The sequence below is a fragment of the Cheilinus undulatus genome, linkage group 2 (genome assembly GCF_018320785.1).
Source record: "Cheilinus undulatus linkage group 2, ASM1832078v1, whole genome shotgun sequence".
Classification (NCBI taxonomy): Eukaryota; Metazoa; Chordata; class Actinopteri; order Labriformes; family Labridae; genus Cheilinus; species Cheilinus undulatus.
This window is the reverse complement of record NC_054866.1, coordinates 50,953,091-50,978,492: the sequence shown is the minus strand read 5'-3', so window position 1 is coordinate 50,978,492 and position 25,402 is coordinate 50,953,091.

The following is a 25,402-nucleotide window of genomic DNA, read 5'->3' as shown; positions in this document are numbered from 1 at the left end:
GAGTAGTTCTGGGGTTGAGTGGTTATTACTCAGAGCAAATTCATGATCAGACCTGCCAATGATTTCTAACACTCTACAATCATGCATTTAAATGAGGAAATCAGGTGGCAAAAGCTAAAACTATCCAAGAGATTGTCAGTTCCAAACATAAAGTAAAACAAACGTGTATTTTCAAAGAGAACTAACTCAGAGAGGTTTTAAAAAAAACCTACTCAGACAAGAGTCTCAAGCCACTTTATGTTGGAAGTGTGAGTAAGGACAGGTCATTTATGGGAGAATATGCTGGTTCGGCACTTTGCCACATCAACCTTGGTCCTGTACTGCTCCGACCTCCAGATGGCTGTCCTCCAGGCCTGCACCAGGCCCATGACCTGTCTCTCCAGGTAGTTCCCCCACGCACGTGGTCGCCCCTGGTGTCTGGACTAGTCACTGGGTTCTGGAAATCCAGTATGCACTGAGATGGATTAGGCCCTGGGAAGCGTGCCAAATGCCCACAGTTGCTGTTCTGGCATCAGGCAGCTGACCCTTCCAAACAATACCCAAAAATGCACCCATGAGGAGTTGCCACAAAGGAGTCCAGTGGGCACCTCTGGCCATCAGTCAACATCCCGGCCTCACAAGAGCGTCGTTAGACAAGATGGACCAAGGACCAAAAATACTCTGACTTGAGTCTGCATGCTCAGATACTGGGGACCAGAGCATGTGAGTGGAGTGGAGCGATGAGATTTCCCGCTCCTCGCTCACAGAGCTGTTCCTTGCGCCCGCTCGTCCGCTCAGAGGGGATTCACGCCGCTCCGCTCATTATCGCTCCACCTTCCACTCAAGTTTCTTCCGGCTCCACTCAAATCACTCACCGCTCACTCAACGAAAACATGGAAGCGCATTACCATTACCATCTTCTCGGTTTCAGACACTGGGAAATACTGATGTTTTTAAAAAATGACGGTGTTAATATTAGTACATCAACACTGTGCAGGCATCTCAAGTCTCTCGGATTATTCCGGCGAAAAGCCCAGTCTGGCGTGCTGGATGTCGCTGTCTCTCTGCAGGAGCAGTGAAACCAACATGGGATGCTTCACGGATACAAATTCTTGCAGATGCATTCTGGGTGAGACATGCTTCAGACGCATGGTGTGAGCGGTACCGGAGCGAAATTGGAGTGGGATGGAGCACAAGATAAGGTGCTGGTCCAGCTTTTTTGAAAAAAAGTGCTCCGTGCTCTGGCCAAAATCCTTCCGCTCGCGCTCCCCGCTCGCTCCCGCTCCACTTACATGCTCTGCTGGGGACACCACACTGTCTTGCTCAGTGAAGCCCTCACCACATGTGCAAATCCAAGCCTGTGGTTGATCTCAGCCTCACAGTCAGCGGACTGATGGATGCTGCCATCGTAGGTGAATTTCTCTACAAACTCCATGCTCTCACCATTCACTGACACAGATTTAATGGCATCCCCAAATGCCTGGATCTTTGTTTTGGCCCGGGAGATGTGCATTACCAACACTTCAGCCTCCTCACTCAACAAGCTAGGAGCTAAAGTCTCTGCAAGGATCATAGCTTCATCAGCAAAGTCCAGATCAGTGATCCGGGCATCAACAAATGATACTCCACAGTTCCCATTATTCAGTCCATACAGGTACTAAAGAGAGTAGGGGCTGAGACAGACCCCTCCTCACCCCAGAATCCCCTGCTGGTGCATCAGGCTCGTGCAGCATAAATATCCAGCTCAGCCCATACAATGATTTCTGGTTTTGTTTTGACTTGCGTGCAGCTCATATGTCTCTGGGTAACCAGACATTTTGCATTTTCTGTCTTCTTTCCTTGCTCAGCTACTGCCTATTTCTTTACCTTCATCCTCAACAACTTGTTTAACAATCAACACAAAGCTGTCACCTTTTCTCTTCAAAAATCAGGCCTAAAATCTTCTGGTGTGTTGCCAGCCTAAGTGTGAAGTTGGCGCTGGTCCATAACCTTGCCCAGCACAGTAAAACAACAGATATATAAGGTGGGTAACAAAGCTTTTATTATCACTGATAAATCTCTAAATTTGTTGTATGCAGATGACAATCAAGTATTCACAGAAACCTGTTCCATTGTGATGCCATTTTAACACACTCCCAGCCTTTTCTCCAATGCTGCACAGACCTATAACATCATTTCAGACTGTTCTGTGTCTCACCTGCCTTCCAGCTATCTTCCTCACATTTACCTGTCCAGTCACCTGTCTCCACACTAGCTTCTCATTAGTCATCAGCCCAAGGATATTCTCTCCAACGAGCATTCATCCATGTGCCAGACTGTCTCTGTGGCATCAGTTTTCCAGCTCTGTTCTTATTCTGTCTGCCAGTTTCTGACCTCCAGCCTGTTCTTTCACACCTCCTGGTTTTTCTTTTTTTTTTTTTTTTTACTGCTGCAGGAGAAAATGTGTTCTTTTGATCTTTGACCAAATAAAGACCCCCAAACCTCTGCTTTGTGAGGTTGCCAGTAACCACTTGTGACTTCCCAAAATCTGCACTAAAGTTGTTTTTAGGTGCTCTTCGCTCTATAAGGTTGGAAGTCATTCTTTCTGTGCTGGCATGTTCAGCTTTGAGTCCTAATACTGCTGCTCCAAAGAAGAATGGGATTCTGTTTTATTGTTGAGACAAATCTATTTGAACAGAAACCAGTAGCTAAACTTCTTATTGTGAAAAAAATAAATAAGCAAAACAAAAAAAAAAAAAAAAAAAAAAAAAATTGGAGATTATCTTACCAGATTAATTGTTTATTATTTATTGGTATTCCCATTAGCATCGGCATATGGCTGCGGCTACTCCGCCTGAGGCCCAGATTTTTTTGTTGTATCTCAGATTTAGCCTTTAAAACTCATAATTCGAGTTTTATCTTCTAATTTTGACCTTTTAAATTCATGATTTCAACTTTTTAACTCAAGGCACCATTTAATCATTCCAAATATGTTTGTAGATTCGAACATCTCAGACAAGATACAGACAAATTTAATCAGAAAGATCAAGTTCCATCATTTTGATTTTGTTGCACTGCTCTGGCTGAACTTTAGGCCACATTTCTTCACATTTCCCCCACAGTTTGTGCCCAATTTGCAACATTTGATCCATAATGGTAAGCTGCTAGAGAACAGAACAATTACAGATAAAATGACCACAGAGTACAGACAGGACGCTCTGTCTGTGCCTGTAAATGAGCTTTTAGCCTGTCTGGCTTCACCAGAATTGCAGAAGAATTAGCAAACATTCCCACCGCTCATCATAGGATGATAAGTAATGACTGCCGAAGGGTTATGAGATTCATGTTAGCCTCAAATGGAAGGACAGAAAAGACAAAACTCTGAAAAGTAGTAATGAAAACCTTGTAGTTCAGCCCTAAAAGAACATGTTCCAGTCGTGCATTTTGCCTCCACAAATCTCCCCATGTTCTCTGACAACCTGACCTTCATCCAGAGGTAGATTCCTTGCTTTGGGCTCTTATGAGGTAAAATGACCTTTCTGTCAGGGTGAGCTTGCAGCTACACCTCATCTTCCATCTGAGACTGAAAACTAATCTACTGAAGCAGGACCTCTGCCCAGCACAGCAATTACACATCTCCTTTTTCTCCTTCTGTAATTGCTCCATCCTCAAAAGAACCACTTTTCTATCTTTCCTCAGCTGTATCCTATTTTTCTGACCGTTTTTCTCCTCTATAATCCCACTGCTGAGCTATTGTAGCGCTGACATTTTTAGTCCTAAGTATAACAGTGTTCTCTGGTCCATACAAAGCCCACATAACATAGCTAATTTCCATCCCACTCACCTTTCGTAAAGCTCTCTGTGATTGAAAGTGGATTTGTATGAATGTGCTGCACAGGCTGGAACCGTCTTACATGTGTAATAAAAAGCACTGAGGTATTGGCGCTAAAAAAAAAATCCCCACATACATCTGTCTTACATGTGATTCAAAATGTAATTTAAAATGTGTTTTATTTCATAGCAGCGGCTGCAGGAGCATCTTTTAAAACTGCAGACTTTGACTGGAGCAGAGGAGAATTTTTTTCTCCTAACTCATATTCCATCATTCCAGGTGTGTGCTGTTTGAATGAGATAATCGAATGCTGAAAAAAATCTCTCTTTCTCTAGCTTTAGACATGAGGACTACTGCCTCAGCATATGGGCACCTGCTCTACTCAATTAGCTAAACCAACACCCAACAGCATCTCTGTTGTCTGGGCTATTCCATGACCCCGACACCAATGTTTCTGGGCCCCTGCTTAGCTACATGATGACAAGGGGCTTCCACAAACCATACTCCTGCATAGATGGTACCTAAGGTCATGCTTGCTTATGACATCCACCCCTCACTCCGCCCTACAGATGTGGACTTTGCATTTTTTCCTTCCCTGGTGGTATGCAAGGACATCCATAGCACCACAGGGTAGTGTCAATCCTCTTTCCTGCCAGGCAGCTTTCTTGCCACATCTAGAGGGGTTCTTGTGAATGCACTCACCTGTATGCAAAGCATGTTAGTGTGGGATACCTCCTCTAGATGGACACAGATGGCCCTCCCTAACCAAGCCCACAGGCTGCTTGTTTGATGGAGAATATTGATCTTCTGTCAGGAGATGCAGAAAGATGGACTTGAATTGTAAGGGGAAATACGACTTAAATAACGGACCTCATTCACTAACATCCTCCTAAGATTTTTCCACATGGGATTTTATGACATGTATATTCATAAACTGCTGAACTTTTTTCACCAGTGATGGCTAGAAACCTGCATGTGGATAGAAACATTAATGGCAATGCCTACTAAATACAATGAAGTTACTTCAAAAGCATTTAATCCATAGTAGCATGAATCTCAATATAAGGGTGGTGCAACAAGCTCTATGCTATAAAGGAGGAGGCTGGGGTGGAGGAGGTTAGGCTTTGCCAGCAGCAGCATGGTGCATCAGTTTAAATGCAGGCTACTCCTGCATGAGCTTTGTTGTTATTCTCATTTTTAAGTACCACAATATGACAATTAGCAAAAAAATAGCAAATTTATTAAAAAAACAAAACAAAACAAAACAAAACACTTAAATATCACACTGACATAACTATCCAGGCCCCTTGCAATATCACTTGTATCCAGTTCAGGGTCCTCCCATTTTTCTGGATCTTTGCTGAGATGCTTCTACGCCTTGATTGGAGTCGTTCTTTGGTAAATTAAACTAATTGGACATGATTTGGAAAGGCACACACCTCTCCATAAAAGGCCTCACAGCTGACAATGCATAAATGCATAAAAAAGTGCATACTATGTGTGGGTATGTGTGTCAAACAGGGTGAAGGGCAGCCCTGTGGGATGCTCCTTGCTGTTCAGTCTAACAAGGTGGCACTGGAGCTGAAAAATCTCATGCATCCTAAAGAGTGTTTTCACACAGACGGTCATTAGAGAGAGCAGTCCTCTGAAACTGTTCAGCAGGTACACAACTTCACACGGGTGCACAAATACCTTCTACATTAGGTGTATGCCATTGCTTTCTTTAGAATCTCCTCTGAATATATATGTTAAGGATATTTCAAGTTCTTTCAATTTTTACATCAGTTTCAAAAGCAAGCATTAAGTGGTTAAGGTGCCATTGAATCATTCTACTTTCTTCAACAGTATAAAAAAACAAGACAAGGCAAAGCACTGAGAGGACAAGAGAGGGACAAGATAAGGACAAAAGAAAATGATCAGACACAACAAAACGTGACACAACAAGGCACAGACAGAAAAGACAAGATGAGGACTCGAGAAGACAAAGGACAACAATAGATAAAGACAAACTGAACTAGACAAGGATAAGACAGAGATGAAGATGAGACTACTATGAGGACAAATGTCAAGAAAAGACAAGACACAAAGCCAGGACAGAGATTAAGACTAATATCAGGACAAGGAAGAGGCAGGAAAGGTCTAGAATAGAAGAGGCAAAGACAAGATAAAGGTGGGACAAGACAACATAAGGACTAAAGCAGAAAGAGCATTTACAAAGAACAATATAAGATAAAAACTGGACAAGACATTGACGAGAAGTAGAGAATGCAAGAGATAAAGACAAGGCAAGGACTGGTGAGAAAGTCAAGGTTGGGACATGGACAAAGACAAGATAGCCATGAGTACAAGTACCAAGTATGACAAGACAAGAAATAAAAACAAGACAAAGGAGAGAACAAGGACAATACAGGGGAGGTCTAAGGGAGGACAAGAGAAAGATAGAAGACAATTTAAGGACAAGAATTGGGCAAGATCAGGACTACGGAAGAAAAGACAAGGACTAGATGAGGCATGGCAATGACTTCAGAAGACAAGGCTGAGTGAAATGAAGATAAAAACAAATTTAAAATGAGACAAGATAAAGACAAGAATGATATAAAGGCAACACGAAGACAAGTACCAAGAAAAGGACAAGACATGAAGGCGAGACATAGATGAGGACTTTTATAAGGTCAAGATGGGAAGGCCTAGAGATGAGAAAACAAAGTCAAGGCAATGACGAGAAGAGACAGGGTAAAGACCATAGGAGATGGAACAATTACAGCCACAATGACAAGGCAATGATAAGAGAAGCGCAAGGTCAGGGACCAGAGAAGACAAGACAAAGACACTACATGGGCAAGACAAAGACTAGAGCAGGCAAGACAACGGTACGGCAGACCAGACAAGACAAGGACAAAAAAGGCAAGAAAAGGACAAGAGAAGACAACGTAAGGACAAGAGCCAAAGAAGGCAGGACGAGGACAAGACAAAGACTAGACAAGGGTGAGGCAAGGACTACAGATGACTAGAGAATAACAAAAAAGACAAGACAAGGATGAGAGAAGACTACATGAACACAAACACCAGAGAAAGTAAGACCAGGACAAGACAAGGGCAAAACAAATACTAGAGTGGACAAGATGGGCTAGCCAAGGCAAGAAAACCACCAGGACTAATATTAGGACAAGGACAAGACAGGGAAGGCTTAGAGAAGAGAAGACCAAGACAAGACAATGAAAGGACTAGACTGTAAAAGACAGAAGAAGACAAAGAGTGAGATGAAGAATAAAACAAGACCATGACAAGTGCCCAGAAAGGGCAAGACAATGGTGTGAGAAGATAACCACAAGAAATAACATCAGGACAAGACAGGGAAAGGACTAGATTATAGAAGACAGGACAAGATGAGGTTAATGACTGGACAGGAATAGACAAGAATAAGACAAGGACTAAAGAATACAAGGCAATGACAAGAAAAGACAACCACAAGGACTAATATTAGGACAAGACAGGGAAAGGACTAGATTATAGAAGACAGGACAAGATGAGGATAATGACTAGAGAGGGCTAGACAAGAACCAGGCAAGGACTAAAGAATACAACAATACAATACAAGTTAAAGACAAAGATAAAGACAAGACCATGATAACTACCCAGAAAGGACAAGACAAGACACAAAGGCAAGACATTGACAATGCCTAATATAATATTAGGACAAGGACAAGACAGGGAAGGCCTAGAGAATACATTGTTAAGTCTAGATAAGGACTAGACTATAGAGGACAGGACATTTGGGCACGGGCAAGACAAGGACTACAGCAGACAGGGCAAGAGCAAGACAAGGACCACATAAAAATGACAAGGGCAAGACGAGGACTAAACAGGACAAAAACAATGACAAGAAAAGATTGGACACTTAGGAGCGACAAAGATGTGGTCTTATATGAGGACAAGATCAGGACTAAGACAAGGACTACAGAGGGTCAGACATGGACAAGACAAATACAAGAACTAGAGCGAAAAAACAAAAGCAAGACAGAGAGGACAAGAAAAGGACATGTGAGAACTAGAAAAGACGTGACAAGGACTAGACAAGTGGAATAGGCTTTGATATTGAATAAGAAAACATCACATTTGAGTACAGAATCTCCAAAATCAAACCACCCAAATCTGCATTCATCTGGTCTATTTGTTGCACACAGCTGATTACCTGTGTTTGCTTGATTTCTTCCAAAAACTTTATTTTAAAGAGCTGCGACATGTAGATTCAGCTTCATATGTGCGGAAACAGAAGCCAGAAATAAAAAGAAAAAACCCTGAGGAAGACACCTGTGTAAACTCATTTTAAAGACTGAATCATTATCATACATTTTAATTGGCTCTGATTTAACAGGCTTTAAAATTCTCATCTGTCTCATTAGAATCATCAATATAAAAAAATCCTGGGATATGTCATACAATTACAACACTCCATTAAGCCCTGATTATGATGTGTTTTATGCTTTTATGCTTAATGTCTACCAGATGTTTAAGTTATGATTTTTAGAGCGCTATTGACAGATTTTAAACTCAGTTATGACACCCCTTTAATAGGATTTTACATAATTTAGAAGATTATGTCATTTGTTTAAAGAGACAAAGAGGGAAAGAGATGACTGATGTGAGGAAAATTAAAAATGGATGGAGATTAGAGGGGAATTCAAACTGAAAAGAACAGCAGAAAGACGAGGGAATGGTTGAAGCTAGAGAGGAAATGGTTTTGTGCTGGAAGAGAAGCATCGTCAAAAATCGTCAGGAGGAAAAAGGAGATGAAGGAGAGAGTGTGGAGAAGAGGAATGTGAAAGCGAGGCTGTTCTTACATGCATTACATCTTTTTTCATTAGTTTCAAAGAGGTTCAGGGTTTATGAAGAGGCATGAGCATGAGTATGCCTACATGTGTATCGTTATGAGTAGGGTGAAAATCCAGTGAGAGATAGTAATAATAAAATTGAGAATAGATGAAGTGGATGAGTGTTCCAGCAAGAGGAGAAGATGAAGAGTAGGGCTGTGCATTTAGTGTTTGTGCATGTTTGAAAATGAAGAAAAGATGGACCTAAGGACAGTGAGATTGTGTGATGTGATTTCTAGCAGAGACTCTTGGATTCAGATGGAGAACGATTGCTGTCACATGTATGGAAATGTGTCTACTAGCCATGTTTGCATGAGACTCTATGTATGATTGTGTTTGAGTATGGTTTATGTAAAGTTCAAAAGGCATTATGCCTGGTAAAAAAACAGTGGGTTGGACCAGACTCTGGGGAAAGCCGCATACTTCCTGTAGGAGGCAGCTGTAGCCATGTACTGCTCATTGTTTGGCACATGTATTTCATATTGAATAATTCAAAGTGATAAATAAAAAAGTAGTCTATAATTTTGTGTTCAGCCGTATTGATGTTACTAAAAGAAATGCCAGCCAGCAGGACACCTCATTGGAGCAGATCAAGCCGATCCCCAAACCAAAATGAGTTTGACACCCCTGATTTAAACCCTCTCCAATAAAGGTAATTCTGACATGGGGATAGATTTCACTACTAATCTCATTACTGGGATGGGGGAAAAAATGTTAGCTATACAGCACTGACTTCAACTGGAACCACGGGGGCCATACTAGGACCCCCACAGCTTCCAGTCCGGGCCCCGAAAAATCATTAAATTTAGAAAAGTAGGAAAAGAAGATGCTTTGGTTTTTAAGATTATCCTTTGGCTTTAAATGTCAGCAGCTGTTAAATCTATCCCACAAACAATCAATGTTGAAATAGTTTAAGAATGACTTAACATTTGATTTGTTTTACAGAAATGTACTATCATAATTATTAGATATGTAAAAATAGGGTTAAGGTTGGCAGAAGTGCTGCAAAAATGATAAAGTGGTGAAAAGAGGTGAAAATGTGGCAAAAATTGGTTGAAGCGCAAAAAAGGGGCAAAAAAGTATCATAAACTTGAGGTGTGCCGGTAGTTGAGTGGCTAAGGTGTGCTATGTACGCAGGCAACCCGGGTTTCTTCCCACTGTTTCTTACATGTCTCTCCCTGTTTCCGACTCTATCCACTGTCCTATCAAATAAAGGCAAAAAAAAAAAAGTATCATAAACTGGTTACAAATGACAAAAATAGCCCAAAAAAGGGTTAGAAATGGGCATAAATAGATGAAAAGTGGCAAAAATGGATAGAAGAGTGGCACAAAAGGGATAAAACATGTGGGAAAAGTGGTTTAACCCTTTACCTACAGAGTCTAAAAATGGTGATTTGAACATATTTTGTTATTATGGCTGTAAAATAGACAGGAAATGCCCTAAGTCTGAGAGCTTTGGTCCTTTTCCCTAGGAGCACTTGAACTTGACTTTTCAACATCTGGTTAATGATTATTGCACATTATATGGAATTGTTAGCAGTTTAAAAGAAGAAAAACACAAAAAGAGATTTGTTTTTCATGGATTTTATGAGAAGAAATTTTGTTATTGCTCATGAAGTTTTGATTTGACATTTGAAATGTGAACCTATACTACATGTTTAGAACAATCACCAGTCATTTTTTGAGTCTAGGACTCTGGGTGTGCAAAACACAGTGCAAAAGATAACTATATACACAGGCGACAATTAGTGCAAATAAAGATGGAAAAATGCATTCTCAACATTCTCAAGTAACATATTGTTATTGCACATGACAGACACACACAAATGCCACTATCTAACACTATTTTCTGAAAACAAAACACCACTCTCACTCGATCTCCTTTTACTCTCTTCCTTCATTCTCCTTTCTCAATTATCTTCTGCCAAAGCTTCCATTTTTGCGGTGCTATTCGACATTACCGTAATATATATACCACACACCATATATTGCCGGAAAGCACAGATTCTCAGCTCTCTGTCAGCCTTGGAATTCTTTAGATTGAGCAACCCTTCGAGGGGTTACAGTGTTGAGAATCCGTGTAGCGGTCTTGCGATATTTCTGGTGTTTTCTATGAATGCCCACGTCATATGGTTGTGAGTACCGTAATGAACCATATATGTGCGCATGTCCACAAATCTCAGCTTTTCAACACGGTTGGAATTTTTCTGATCAGACAAACTTTGACAAAGTTACGGTAATAATACTCCAGACATATAAAACACAGCACAGTAGGCTCAGTAGGTAAAGGGTTAAATGGATTAAAGAAGGGAAAAATTGGGTCAAGAAAGCAAAAAGGGGCAAAAAGTATCAGAAACTGGTTAAAAGTGGCATAAATACAGCAAAAATCATCCAATTTTTAATGAGTTAATATTGGAGTTAAATAACAATTGTGGAGAGCCCATTCTCTGAGATTTACAGGGGCCCAACCAGCTCTATTGTCAAACCTGGCTCTTTGTGGCCTGCTGCATTATAGATAACAGGGATAGATCTCACTGGTGATGCCTAAAAATGTCCTGCATTTTGAAAGAAAATACAAATACTACAGTAAAATATTAACCAGACGAAAATATTTACTTAATTTTTGTGTATTTGAAAGTCCGGCCCACAGAGTTTCAGTCGAGACTAAATCTGGCCCTTGTGCAAAGGTACTTGATGAACCCTGACCTACAGATTTAGACCACAGGTTGCAATACCACAGGAAATCACAGGGCCACAATGAAGGAATGTAGCCACCAGTCAAACATAGAACAGTATTTGTCAAGTCAGTTATGGGCCATATATGTATGTATAGTATGTTTATTTATTTATTTGTTAGATTGATTTTACCAAGAAAGCCTCATTGAAATTACAAATCTCGTTTACAAAAGTGCCCTGGCCAAGTCTTTCTGTCTTAGCTAACTGTTAGCTTGCTCAGACAGGACATAAAACTACAACGGAGCAGCTGTGTAGGGATTGCATGTAAAGTGAAAGCAGTGGCAGCAGTGATGAGAGGTGGATGTCCGTGTAAGACTGCAACCTCTAGAACAGTGGTTTTCAAATTTATTCGCCCAAGGCACACCTAAGGTTAAGCCAAAATCTCAAGGCATACCATATTTAAGTCAATGAAAAATAGACTTTTTAAATATTGTTACAGTACAGGTGGCCTATAAAGGGAGATAAAGGGGAGAGCTTTCTGGGGCCCAGCCAACTGGGGCATCATGGAGATGGCAAAATTGGGCAAAAAGTGGCAAAACAAGGTCAGAAATGGGTGAAAATTGGTAAAAAAAAAAAAAAAAGGGGCCAAACATTGGGTTAAAATTGGCAAAAACGTGTTGTGTCAAAATAGTGGCAAAAAATGGGTCAAACAAAGGCAAAAGTGGGTGAAAATTGACAAAAGGGTCACATAAATAGGTTAAAAGTGTCAAAAGGGTGGCAAAATAGATCACAAGTGGCAGAAAAGTGGCAAAAGGGTTAAAGTTGCTATAAAGTTATAAAAAGGGGTTAAAAGTGATTAAGGAGTAAAAAATGGCCATCAATACCAAAACTGGCCGAAAAGTGGCGAAAAGGTTGCAAAAATGGGTTAAATGTGGGAAAAGTTCCAAAAAAGGGGCAACAAATGGGTCAAAAGTGGTAAAAAGCAGTGGCAAAATACATAAAAGCGGCAAATGATCTAAGCTGTCAAATCAATCCAATCAACCCAAAATTAGCTTGTCACACATTTCAGCTTTAAATGAGATAACTTAACAGTTATCTCATTTAAAGTTATGCGTTTTCCAGCACCCATGCCAACATAAAGAACACATACAGTAGGAGTAAACTGGTAATAATGACTTTACTGTCTAAAATGCACAGATCTGAAGTGGAAATTTTGTGCCAGACTGTTCCTTTCATTTCTTTTTTCTCTTTATCTGCCGAGGCCAGAGTACATATTTCAGTGTATTTTATGCCTCCTAACCCTCCAGTTAGCATAGAAAAGAGAAACAAGTGTGGATGTGTCTTTGTGTGTAGCAGTGTATAACCATCCAGCAGGCTGTCTGATAGAAAGACATCTCTGAGGTTTAATCTCAGCAGGGCCAGAGTCTCTGAGCCCTCACTGTCTGCACCCAGCTGTGACATTCAAATACTTTTGTCCCACAAAGTGACCAGCCAGTGTGTCGCTGACATTATTGATTTATCCAACAAAGAGCCGGAGTTAAGGAACGATAAGAGAGAGTGTCAGAGCTGCAGAGAGAGAGAGGGATAAGGAGAGATTGTTTTCCATTTGTGTTATTGATGAAATAATCGTGCTGCATGGACTGATCAGAGCATTATTCCCGCCTGCTTGCTCCTGCTGGTTGGAAATCAATGACTCACTCTTATTTTCCACCCTTTCTCTCTTTCATCTATAAAACTAATAACCTGATCATCAAAGAGTGTCTCATGGTGAGTGTTTTCCTTCACTTACAGATTAATTACCTCTCCTTCTCATGACACTTGAAATTACTGGTACAACTCTTCAACCAGGCTGACGTGACTCTACAACCATTAGTTTAATTATAACATTTCCCACCAGGGAGAATCTTATGGACTTTGGTCACCCAGACATTTCATGTAGCACCACTGAGAAGTTTAAAACCCTTTGGAGTGTAAGTTCACCAATTCATCAGTTTGATCATTATCTACAGTATAGCACTTGCTCCCTTTGTATTCAACAGGGGGTTGGGATTAAGGAGCCAATCCCTGCTGGCACTGGGCAAGAGGCGGGGTACACCAAGGACTTGTTGCTAATCAGTGTTGCTGGAAAATAAATCTTCTCCTGAGTCGTACATTTCTTTACAAGCCTTCAAGGGCTGGCTAGGGAGAAGCATCCCCACAGCATGATGCTGCCACCGCATGCTTCACAGAGGGGATGGGGTGTTTGTTGTGATGTGCTGTGTTTGGTGTGCCTGCTGAACATAGTGTCTTGTCTGTTGGCCAAATAGCACCTTTTGACCAAAATGAGGCCTAAGAATCTTCTTCTCTCAACCATGGAGTCTCCCACATGCTTTTTGGTGAACTTTAATTTAAGATTTAATGAGCTGTCTTCATCAGCCTTCTCTTTGCCACTCTCCCATAAAGCTTTGACTGGTGAAGAGCCTGGCCAACAGTTGTTGTCTGCAGAGTCTCTCCCATCTCAGCTGCTGAAGTTTGGAACTCCTTCAGAGTAGTCATAGGTGTCTTGGTCTCCTTCTTGCACGCTCACTCAGTTAGATCACTTGGCCTGACCTAGGCAGATTTACACATGCGCCATATTCCTTCCATTTCTTGATGATGGATTTAACTGAAACTCTGGGGAACTTTACTTTCTAATAACCTTTTCTCTGAGTTGCTTGGTGGGTTCATTTCGTATTCATAGTGTCATGGTTGCTAGGAATACTGATGAACCAGTGACTGGACTTTCCAGACACAGGTGTCTTTATACAGCAATCACTGAGACACTCAGGTGGTCCCTATTTCACCAATTGTAAGATTACTTGCACAAATTGGCTGGAGCACTGTCAAATTAGGTCAAAAACATATTTTCTGCAGAGAGAAGCTTTAATTGTGGCTCTTTGCTCTTATTTAATAAAGACATGGTGTTGTAAGCTGCTGCTGTACTACAGCTACTGTGCATCCAAGCTTATCACCACAGCAGTAGAAGCTATTGTACTCCAGCTTACAGTACAACTTAACCTTACCTATAACAGTCACAAACCCATGCCCAAGCAGGCCTGTAAAGCCACATTATGTAATAATGCTGCATTATGTAATAACCCTAACCATAGGACTTAGTGTGGGCTCCAAGGTATGCCCTACCAAACTACCTTGCCTTAACTCTAACCGCTTAGTGACTTATGCCTAAACCTAACCCCCCTTAAGGACTCTAGACTAAACACCTACCCTACTACCTTGCCCTAACCCTAACCGCTTAGTGGCTTAGAAAATGCGGTGTTATTACATAATGGATGGAAAATGTCTTAAATTATTACATAATGTGGCGTTATTACATAATGCGGCACTACAAGGCCAATAGAAGAGAGATAACATTTTTAGTGGGGCATTTTGCCTCTATAGCTACATCCTAGCTAATTGCCACACCTGTAGCAGCCATTGCTTTCAGCTACCAGTACAACTAACCCTGCCTGTAGCTACTGCCTCATTCCCACAAATGACACTGACTGGTCATAACCATTTCCAGATCTGGCACAAACGTTTCTGATTACAGCAAGTCGGATTTGCCTGATGATGGACATGGAGTCTGGACTATCCAGCTGTTTTGAGAGGTTCCGCTGCCGCAGCCTTGCCCTGTGACTTTTGTTAATATGCTAAAGAAGTTTTTTCATCTCTCTATGAACTCTAAAATGACTTATGTTTAGATCAGATGTCCCCACTAGTAATTAATCAAAGAGCCCTTTGAATTGTTGATCCAAAAAAAGCAAGCATACCATTGAAAAATATTCTCAAAACCTCCCTTTTGAGGTCTTCAGGGTCCATCAAAATGGAAGGAGACCTTAGGGAACACCCAGAACTTGCTGGAGGGATTATATATTCTGTCTGGGAACACCTCAGAACCCCCCAGACTGGAAAATGTCACTGGGGAGAGGGCCGTCAGGGTTGACTTGCTTACTCTGCTGCCACCATGATCCAGCCTCTGATTGGTCATAGAACATGGAGACCATGGAGAAAGTATGAAACCTTTCACTGAGGAAATCTAGTCCCCAAGAGCTTCTCATATCCATTTATATTAAGCTTATTTTGTATTTGTTAATTCAAGTTTTGTTTCTTCATAACCAAACTTTTCTCACTAAACTCTTCTAATTGGCTGCAGTTATTTTTCCAAATTAGCATCCACTAATCAATATCCCGTCTGCGTCAGCCTGTGTTCCTGGTCTTGTATTTTTTTTTTTTTTTTTTTAATTGAGGACCGTGTCATTAATCACAGAGCACTAGTTTATTTTACTGAGACGTTCTTTATAAATCAAATTGATCGATAAACACTGAAGGCTCTTGTTTGCTCTGACAGAAAGAGGGAACAAGAGAGAGAGAGGTGCTGCCTTAAAAACAGAGCCCCATTCATCATTTGGGAGCGCCGCCTTAAAACTGAACAGCATCCATCAGGCTATCAGCAGCCGTCTAATGAGCATCAGGCCACTTCATCAGCTTCAACACAATCTGCCCTCTCATTCATCTCAGAGCAGGAGGCCTGTCTGTTAATGTCAGCTCTCATAGACAGCAAACAGATAAACACACACACCTCCAACACACACGCAGCTATGCTTCTGGACACACTCATAAATGCACATTAGCTTGCATTTGCCCTGATCTAAACTGACTTTTCTGCTTCGGTACTTATAAAGGTCCCCTCCCCTTCACCCAAGCACAACATATAAAATGTCTGTGTGAATGTAGGAAGAGAAGTTGTTAACACAGCAGTGGTGCAGTTATATTTGAAACGGAAATAGATTTTTTAACTCATTAAGGGTAATGAAAGCTCTGTTCTTATGAAAACCCCGGCATTTTTCCAGAACTGTGGCTCATACACATGTAAGTATCAGGTAGTTCTGGGTGATTAACTGAGTTTAACTTTAGATAAGATTTTAGCTTCCCATTATCAAAATAACTAGATAAGCAATATCAAACAAATATTCTGCTAAATGTTGATTTGCTCTTATCTACTGTGTAGTAAACAGAGAGCACAGATCACCCCTTGTTGTGCCAAAATGAGCTATAACTCCAATTACTGACTAATGAGAAGTCATTAGAGTGACTCTCTGACTGTTGAGTGGTCATCAGAGTGACTCTGTGACTGTTGAGTGGTCATCAGAGTGACTCTGTGAATGTTGAGTGGTCATCAGAGTGACTCTGTGACTGTTGAGTGGTCATCAGAGTGACTCTGTGAATGTTGAGTGGTCATCAGAGTGACTCTGTGACTGTTGAGTGGTCATCAGAGTGACTCTGTGACTGTTGAGTGGTCATCAGAGTGACTCTGTGAATGTTGAGTGGTCATCAGAGTGACTCTGTGAGTACTGACTGGTCATCAGAGTGACTCTGTGAGTACTGATTGGTCATCAGAGTGACTCTGTGACTGTTGAGTGGTCATCAGAGTGACTCTGTGACTGTTGAGTGGTCTTTAGAGTAACTCTGTGATTGCTGAGTGGTCATCAGAGTGACTCTGTGACTGTTGAGTGGTCTTTAGAGTAACTCTGTGATTGCTGAGTGGTCATCAGAGTGACTCTGTGACTGTTGAGTGGTCTTTGGAGTAACTTTGTGACTGTTGAGTGGTCCTCAGAGTGATTCTGTGAATGTTGAGTGATCGTCAGAATAACTCTGTGACTGTTGAGTGGTCATCAGAGTGACTCTGTGACTGTTGAGTGATCATCAGAGTAACTCTGTGACTGTTGAGTGGTCATCCGAGTAACTCTGTGACTGTTGAGTGGTCATCAGGGTGACTCTGTGACTGTTGAGTGGTCATCTGAGTACCTCTGTGATTGCTGAGTGATCATCAGAGTAACACTGTGATTGATGAGTGGTCATCAGAGTGATTTTGTGACTGCTGAGTGATCGTCAGAATAACTCTGTGACTGTTGAGTGGTCATCGGAGTAACTTTGACTGTTGAGTGGTCATCAGAGAACCTCTCTGACCGTTGAGTGGTCATCAGAGTAACTCTGTGACTGTTGAGTGGTCATCTGAGTGATTTTGTGACTGTTGAGTGGTCTTTAGAGAAACTTTGTGACTTTTGAGTGGTCATCAGAGTGACTCTGTGACTGTTGAGTGGTAATCAGAGTAACTTTGACCGTTGAGTGGTCATCAGAGAACCTCTGTGACTGTTGAGTGGTCATCAGCGTAACTCTGTGATTGTTGAGTGATCATCTGAGTGACTCTGTGACTGTTGAGTGGTCTGTAGTGCAACTCTGTGACTGTTGAGGGGTTTGTAGAGTAACTCTGTGACTGTTGAGTGGTCTGTAGAGTTACTCTCTGACCACTGACTGTTGAGTGGTCATCAGAGTGACTCTGTGACAGTTGAGTAGTCATCAGAGTGATTTTGTGAGTGTTGTGTGGTCCAGTTGAATTGAGTCTCAGTTTCAACATCTGATATGTACATAATGTTCTTTTGTGAATATAATTTGGTTTTAAAAGATCTAACAATCATTCCATTCTGTTTTTCCAACTTTTCCTTGAACAGAACATATCTGCAAGGACTTTGACAGCAAGCCAACTGTGTGAATTGAAAGTTATGTAGCATTAAACTTGAATACAATAAAAATTCCATTTCAAAAATGGATTGATGTTAGGACAAATGCATTTTACAGCATATCCTGGCAGAATAGTCAGATATCGGTTTGAAGCGAAGAAACATCCTTTTCTTAATTTAATCAGACTTTTCTGTCTCTGCTTCAGTCTCAGTTTCTCTTTTTTTCAGTCTCCCTCTCTTTTTGCCTTTTCCTCTCCTCTCTCTACCAATTATCCCTTAGCTGCCACTAAGGATCTTGGTGTTGCAGATGAGAAATTACTCTTGTTGCCAAGTTTCCTTCTAAATGTCACCTGGCATCTTTAGTGCTGGGCTGCAGTCTCACACACATGCACACACTCTCATAGGACCCATTCTTCATAAAACCTACGGTTACCCTGGGATTTAGCAGTGTTTTTGATCGGCTTTTTTTTAAAAAGATGTATATGAATTTAGAGAACTTCCACAGACTGCAGAGAAAGACTGGGCCAGAACCCAAACGTAATCTGCTTTAACATCAGGACCACATAAGGCAAGCAGATCTTGGCCAGCCTCCAGTGGTGAAGTAACAGCAAAGGGCTCCAGTGCAGATCCATAACTGGCATGACCACCTGCTGGCACAGATCCCCTGAGCTAGCAGGGCCAAATGTTCAAGACATCCAACAGACAAACTTTTTTTTGCTTCTTATTGTGGTTAAGGAATTGGCAATGAATGCGTTTGTAAAACTGAGAGCATCATGGGTAAATAAGTGCTTTTTATTCAAGCCATGATCCTAACTCACACCCAAACGCATTGACCAATTAGATATGATGCAGCCTTGGAGACAGAATAATGTGTTATTTTCAAATCAGACCTTCTTGGATGGTTTGAGAACAAGGTTAAGGGAGGTTTTTGTTTGAAATTTCTCTCGAAAATAAAAGCTTGAGGGGAATAAAAGCTTGGATTGGATAGGGGAAGTCAAGTCTGTGCTTGTGAGAATTGGCATGGTGATTCAGAAGAATAAACTCCTGGCTCAAGCAAGGGATGTGTGTTTTTAGCCAACTAAGGGTTTAAAGTCAGCATTCTGTAAAATCGGCTAGAGAATTACTTTTCAGTTACACTAATTACCGACATATTTTCAGTCCCACAATCCCAGTAAGTGCTCTGTTTAAACTATAGTGCAAACAACTTTTAATTAGAGTCAGCGTAGCTCCAGTTCATGGTTACTACCATGCTGGTAATGTTCTAAATCCCAAAACACACTGGCACTCTCTGATGTTTATCAAAATGATTGTCCCTATTATTTTCTATGTAAAAACCCACATTGGCAGCAGGCAGACGCCTGCAGACAAGATGCACCATGGCATTTTGGGCCACTGCTCTATTCCTGACGTTGCTAGTAGCGGCTGGCAGAGTGTTTCCCCAAGAGAACAGCTGTTTTGTGCACCTCAGCTGCCATAGTAGCAGCTCTGTTTGAGAGCACAGAAAAAGACATTTATTGCCATCTTTTCTTCAAGGTGTGAAATAAACAGGAGCCCAAAGGCCGCTGGTAAAATACCACTGCTCCTGCTGTTTTTTTCAGACCCAGTGAGGCAGGGAGGCGATCCTCGAGTGGGCTTTCAGCTCTGGTATCAAGCACCTGGCCCAGCAGTGGCAGTGCATTGGTTTTCAGACTTTTCTGTCCAAGGCACACCTACGATGAATCCAAAAGCTCAAGATACACCACCAATACTTCTGAACAGGATCCGTGATCCACAACTCCAACACCAGTGGCCTGAACAGTTGGGTTTCACACCTACGAGGTCTACAAACAAAGAATTCCTGCACTTAGGGTCCTCCGTGAGCACTTTTGGGGATTTTATAGAGAATTGCTTACAGCCTATGTTGACTTCCAGAAAGTATTTAAATCGGGAGCGAGAAAGCCATCTGGAGGTTCTGGGGCTCCACATGATCCCACATGCATACTTTACCCGAGTAATTATTTTTCAGCCTACTTTTTACTTCTACTCCTTACATTTTCAAGCGATTATCTGTACTTTCTACTCCTTACATTTTAAAAAATAGCCTTGTTACTCCTATTTCATTTCAGCTTGTTTTCCTTACCTCCGCCAAGGAGGTTATGTGACTGGCAGGGTTTGTTAGATTGTTAGGAACTTAACTCAAGAAGTTATGGATGGATTTTGATGAAATTTTCAGGAAATGTCAGGAAATGGCCTAAGGAAGAACTAATTAGATTTTGGGAGTGATCCAGATCACCGTCTGGATCCAGGAATTTTTGAAAGGATTCTTTACTATTGGGAGATAGGGCTAATGGTGGAGGTCTGCGCTCTCTGAGTGCTTTTCTAGTTTTGGCTTGTCATCGTTCAAAAAAACACAAAGAACCCAAAAACCTATCCAGATAAATCGTTTCATCCGGATAGAGTGAATTTAATTGTGGTTGGATGAGAAGTATAAACATAATACCATTCCGACACCCTATTGGTTTGTACGCGATCCATCGCACTTGCGTACGACACAAATCACGTCACACTCCAGCAAGGAAATAGCAGACGTATGTAGCCTAGTATGAAGATGTCCATCGCAGAAACTCAAGAGAACTCGAGCAAAATGTCCCAACCAAGCACCAGCGAGGAGGTTGGTAGTACACATATATGGTTCTTGAATGTATTTGCATTGTACTAAAATGCGTTCATTTTCAATGGACATAAATGCGGCTGAAACAGGTGCATCCCAAATTTTTCAACATTAACATTTTAATATAACATTATAGTCATTATGGCCTTTAGAAAAACGTTTTCTGAGGAGGTGGGGTAGTGCACTATAGACTCCTATGGTGTGGCGTGAATTTTTGTCCTTAATGGCATTTTTTTCCCCCTTACATTACTTTTACTTTTATACTTTAAGTAATTTTGAAACCAGTACTTTTATACTTTTACTTGAGTAAAAAGCTTGAGTTGATACTTCAACTTCTACAGAAGTCTTTTTAAACCCTAGTATGTATACTTCTACCTAAGTAATGAATGTGAATACTTTTGACAACTCTGCTGGTGAGTTGGGGCATCAAGAAGCCAGAGCAGTATAGGGCCCAGGTTAGCACAGTGAAGCACTGAACTGAACATACTGAGCATAGATCAGAAGTAATAATGTGTGGGTGTATGAATTCCAAACCTGACAAAAAAACCTTCAATACTAAGCATTTTGGAAAGGGCAGAGGATTTGAAAAAAAACTTGGAGTGTGATTGGATAAATGTTCTGTCTGTCACATCTTTACAGGCCAATCAGAGCAACAAAATATGTGACGTAGCCACGACCGAGGTGCTCGTGAGCAGCTACCAAGGAATAACACGAACCATGGCGTCTATTGACATGTCAGTACACGACTTTTGTCGTTTTTGTAAAGAAAACAGCTCAATGCTGTTCTTTGTTCTTCATTTAACAAAGAAATGTCACCACGTTCTGATAAAACTGGCACTTTAGCAGGATCCACGCAGATCTCTTCCTCCATGAAGCACTTTCCCTCATCTCTGATTGGTCCTGTCACTTTCTAACCGGGCTCAAACGGTTCAGATGGGAGCTTTGCAAAATGGATTCATCAGTGAGAAACAAGGAAATGGCGTATCCATCTGCTTTGCAAGGAATGGATGCTTAGACGTGTGTTAGGTCATACATGTGTATAAAGACTTGACCAAAGTCATGGGTAGCCATGTTCAGCCCATGAGAACAGACATTAAACTGAAATCAGGGTCAAAGCTGCATGTGTTAGCACTGTTACAGTTATCTACACTTGACCAGCCAGTGATCCTGCATTCAATAAACAGTGAAATTTTTTAACTTTAAAGTTACGTGGCTTCTTAACTCTCCACTTAACATGATTAAAATTTAAAGTGACTGGAACATCCCTGCTTAACCCTGACCAGTTTTGGTTGAAAAATGTAGACATCTTTTTTTTAAGATTTATTTTTGGGCATTTTTGTGCCTTTATTAGATAGAGGAGGACAGTGGATAGAGTCAGAAACAGGGTCAAGAGTGGGGGAGAGACATGCAGTGAAGGGCCCCTGGCTGGATTCAAACCCTGGCCGCCCGTATACATGGGGAGCGCCTTTAACCACTAGGCCACCTGCTCCCTGAAAAATATAGACATCTTACTTTTGTATACCACCATATCAAGCTTTAAAGTGTGTCTCAGGATTTACAAAAGTTCATAAGTCCATCCTATCCTGCTCATCTTTGTCTCAGTAAAGTATGATCTAAACCAACAGCGACGCCTCAGATGCATTTAGACAAAGACAGATGAGCAAAGTTGACTTTCTTCCCTGAAGTTAAAATAACATTGTCAGACAAGTCGACAGTTGCCCTGCAGCTCAGAATCCAGTCTGTCTCAACTGAAGTCACTTGTGTTTAATTTTGCCAGCATCCCGCGGGAACACATCCTGATGCAATCAAGTCCAAGTGCAGAAGAATGATGATGGGTTTCATGGCTGCAGGGTTTTTTGTGGGCTCGTACATTTCAGAACTCATGGAGAGCCAGAAGAGCCGCTGAAGGATGTTAGGATGATAAATGCAGCTCTCTGTTTGACATCACAATCCTGTGTTTTATTAAAGAATGGCTGCAGAGAGCTGGCGAGGCTTCGGCAGATTTAAGTCGAGCCCTCTGAAATCAAGGGATATTCATTTTTGGACCATTTTAAACCTTAAGAAAGCAACACAGATCAGCATACTTCAGAATATTTCAGTCTAGAGTGGGAAGGCGTGTGAACTTTTATCTGAAAACTTTACAACAAGCTTGACAACAGACTGAACTTTGGCATTTCTTTTCTAATAATGCATTCTAGCTGTAATAAGCTGACATTTAGAGTATTTCTCTATTCCTGAGATCCACTCTGAAGAGGAGTGAAAATATAGACAGTTGTACTGGAGAGTAGACATAGAGGGCAACTGCAGCACATTACTTGGCTATTTAAGCATAGGGTTGGAGATCAAAAACGGGTTCCATTACAACAGGGGTCATCAAGTACATTTGCACAAGGGCCAGATTTAGCCTTGGCAGAGACTCTGGGGGCTGGCCTTTAAAATAAACCAAAATTAAAAAATTGTTTTGGCGTAATTAACATTTGATTGTCCTAATACTATTATTTGTATTTTAGTTTAAAATGCAGAACATTTTACACACAGGATAGGCTGGGTCCCCAAAAATCCCAGAAAATGGGCCCTCCCCAATTGTCATTTAGCTCATTTAACGCATTTAAGACATTCTTTTCACAAGTTCATTTGGACATTTCTGCAACATTTTTGCCACTCTTAACCTATTTTTGACCATTTTTACTACTTTATTTATTTATTTATTTATTTATTTTGCCACTCCTTAAGCCCTTTTGCCACTTCCATGCCACTTATTGCCCTTTCCAACCCATTTCCACGACTCTGCCTGGTTATTTTTTGCTATATTTTTGCCACTTTAAAACCATTTTTGATACTTTGCCATTCTTTAACCGCTCTTTAACCACTTTTCCTGCATGTTTTATCCCCTTTGTGCCACTTTTATCCATTTTTGCCACTGTTTAACCCCTTTTCATTACTTTTCTTGCACCATTTTTAACCAATTTATGAAACATTTTGCCCCTTTTTTCCTCCTTTGCCTATTTTGCTGCATTTTAATCTCTTCTTACCACTTTTCCTGCCATTTTTTTCTCCATATGTGCCACTCTCAAACCCCTTTTCAACACTTAATCTGGCCATTTTTGTAGCATTTCCACCAGTCTTAACTCATATTTTTAAATATATGATTTTTTTCAATATTTACTTATAATGGCTGACAAGAGAATTTTTGTAACAGATCAAATGTTAGGTAATTTGAAAAAAAAAAAATCAGTTTTACTTGTTTTTGGTGTGGATTTAACAGCTGCAGACATTTAAAGTCAACCCTTAAAACTTTCTTCCTTTTTTGAATGTAATGATCTTCTGGGGTCCAAATAGGGAGCTTTGGGGGGCCTGATTTTGCTCTCGGGCCGCCAGTTGATAATCAGAGCATTACAACCTGGGTCCACTTTTTTAATTATTTGAGCTTATTTATGCTGCAGTCAAGGCTTTTGGGTTGTTGTTATAAGCAGGGTCAAATCAACTGAGTACAAAACTGCTAATCTCCTCTGTTTAAAGCAGATTTAATCGAAAGTATTAATCAAATGTTAAAATCTTATTAAAATTGCAGGTTAAAAGCCAGTTATCCATTTAAAGTAGACAGAATAATGCTACACTCTGATATGTTCAAGGCCTGTTCAGTAAAACAAGGTCAACACAATGTATCTTAATGTAACTTTAAGACAAAGAAGGTTCTAGTGCAGCTGCCGTTCCTGCATCAAGCAGATGACCCATCCCAGCTACACTCCTCTTAGCATGTCAGCATTAGAAACACGGTCATACCAATGATACTCAAGAAATCGCCAAAGAGAAGTTGTCACAAAGGAGTCAGCTGACTCCTCTGGCCATCAGTGAGCGCACAGGTCACGCAAGAGAATAGTAAAACTAGAAGGACCACCGACTGAAAGACTGGCAGCACTGTGTTGCCCAATGAAGCCATTGCTCCGTGCACGAGGCCAAGTCTGTGGTTGAGCTCAGCCTTGCAGTTAGCAGATTGATGGATTATGCCACCATGATAGGTGAACTGCTGTAGAACTTCCATTCTCTTGCTGTTCAAAGACACAGATCCAATGGCAGCATCCATGGCATCCCTAAATGCCTGGATCTGTGTTTTGGCACAGATTCTAAGAAGTTAAATCACTCTTGAACCATAAGTCCTGGCATCTTGCTTCTTTTGTCTCTGCAGCTAGTGGTTGTGCCATTCCAACGATGCTATCCATGCCTTTGAGGCCCTTATGGAAGGTTTTTGAGGGAGCCTAAACTTGGGTGACTTCTGGGGGTAATTAATCGAAAATTACATCGAATCGCAGTATTGCATGCTGCAATTTTCGAATGAAAATTTATTTATTTCAAAATTCTGATATAAAACTTTTTTTTTCAGCAGAAATGTTATGCATTACATAATGATGCAATCATTCAAGTGCCATTGTTTTATAATGGTTGACAAAAAACCCTTCTTCATTTTTGTGCTATTAAATTATTAACCCTGAAAGACCTAGATTAGTTTTGGCCATGCCTGACTAATCTGCATTTATGTTTTTGTTTTTTTAAAAAGTCTTCTAGCAGTTAACATCAAGTGTCATCCATCATTTCATCAGGACAACTTAGAATTTCAGTGTAACTGATTTTTTTTTTTTTTTTTTCAATTTTCCATGTTATTGGTCTCAGAATGGATGATTTTATCAGAAATTTTGAAAAATGCCAGTACATGTGCTTTTTTTTTTTTTTTTTTTTTTTTTTTTTTTTTTTTTTTACTTTGAACTGGGACATAACTGAAGGAAGTTTGCTCTTTTTTGAATTGGAAAGTTAAATTTTGATGTTTTGGACCTCAATATACATTTTGGTTCTTATCAGATCCTTCCTTAGCAAGTTACAGCCA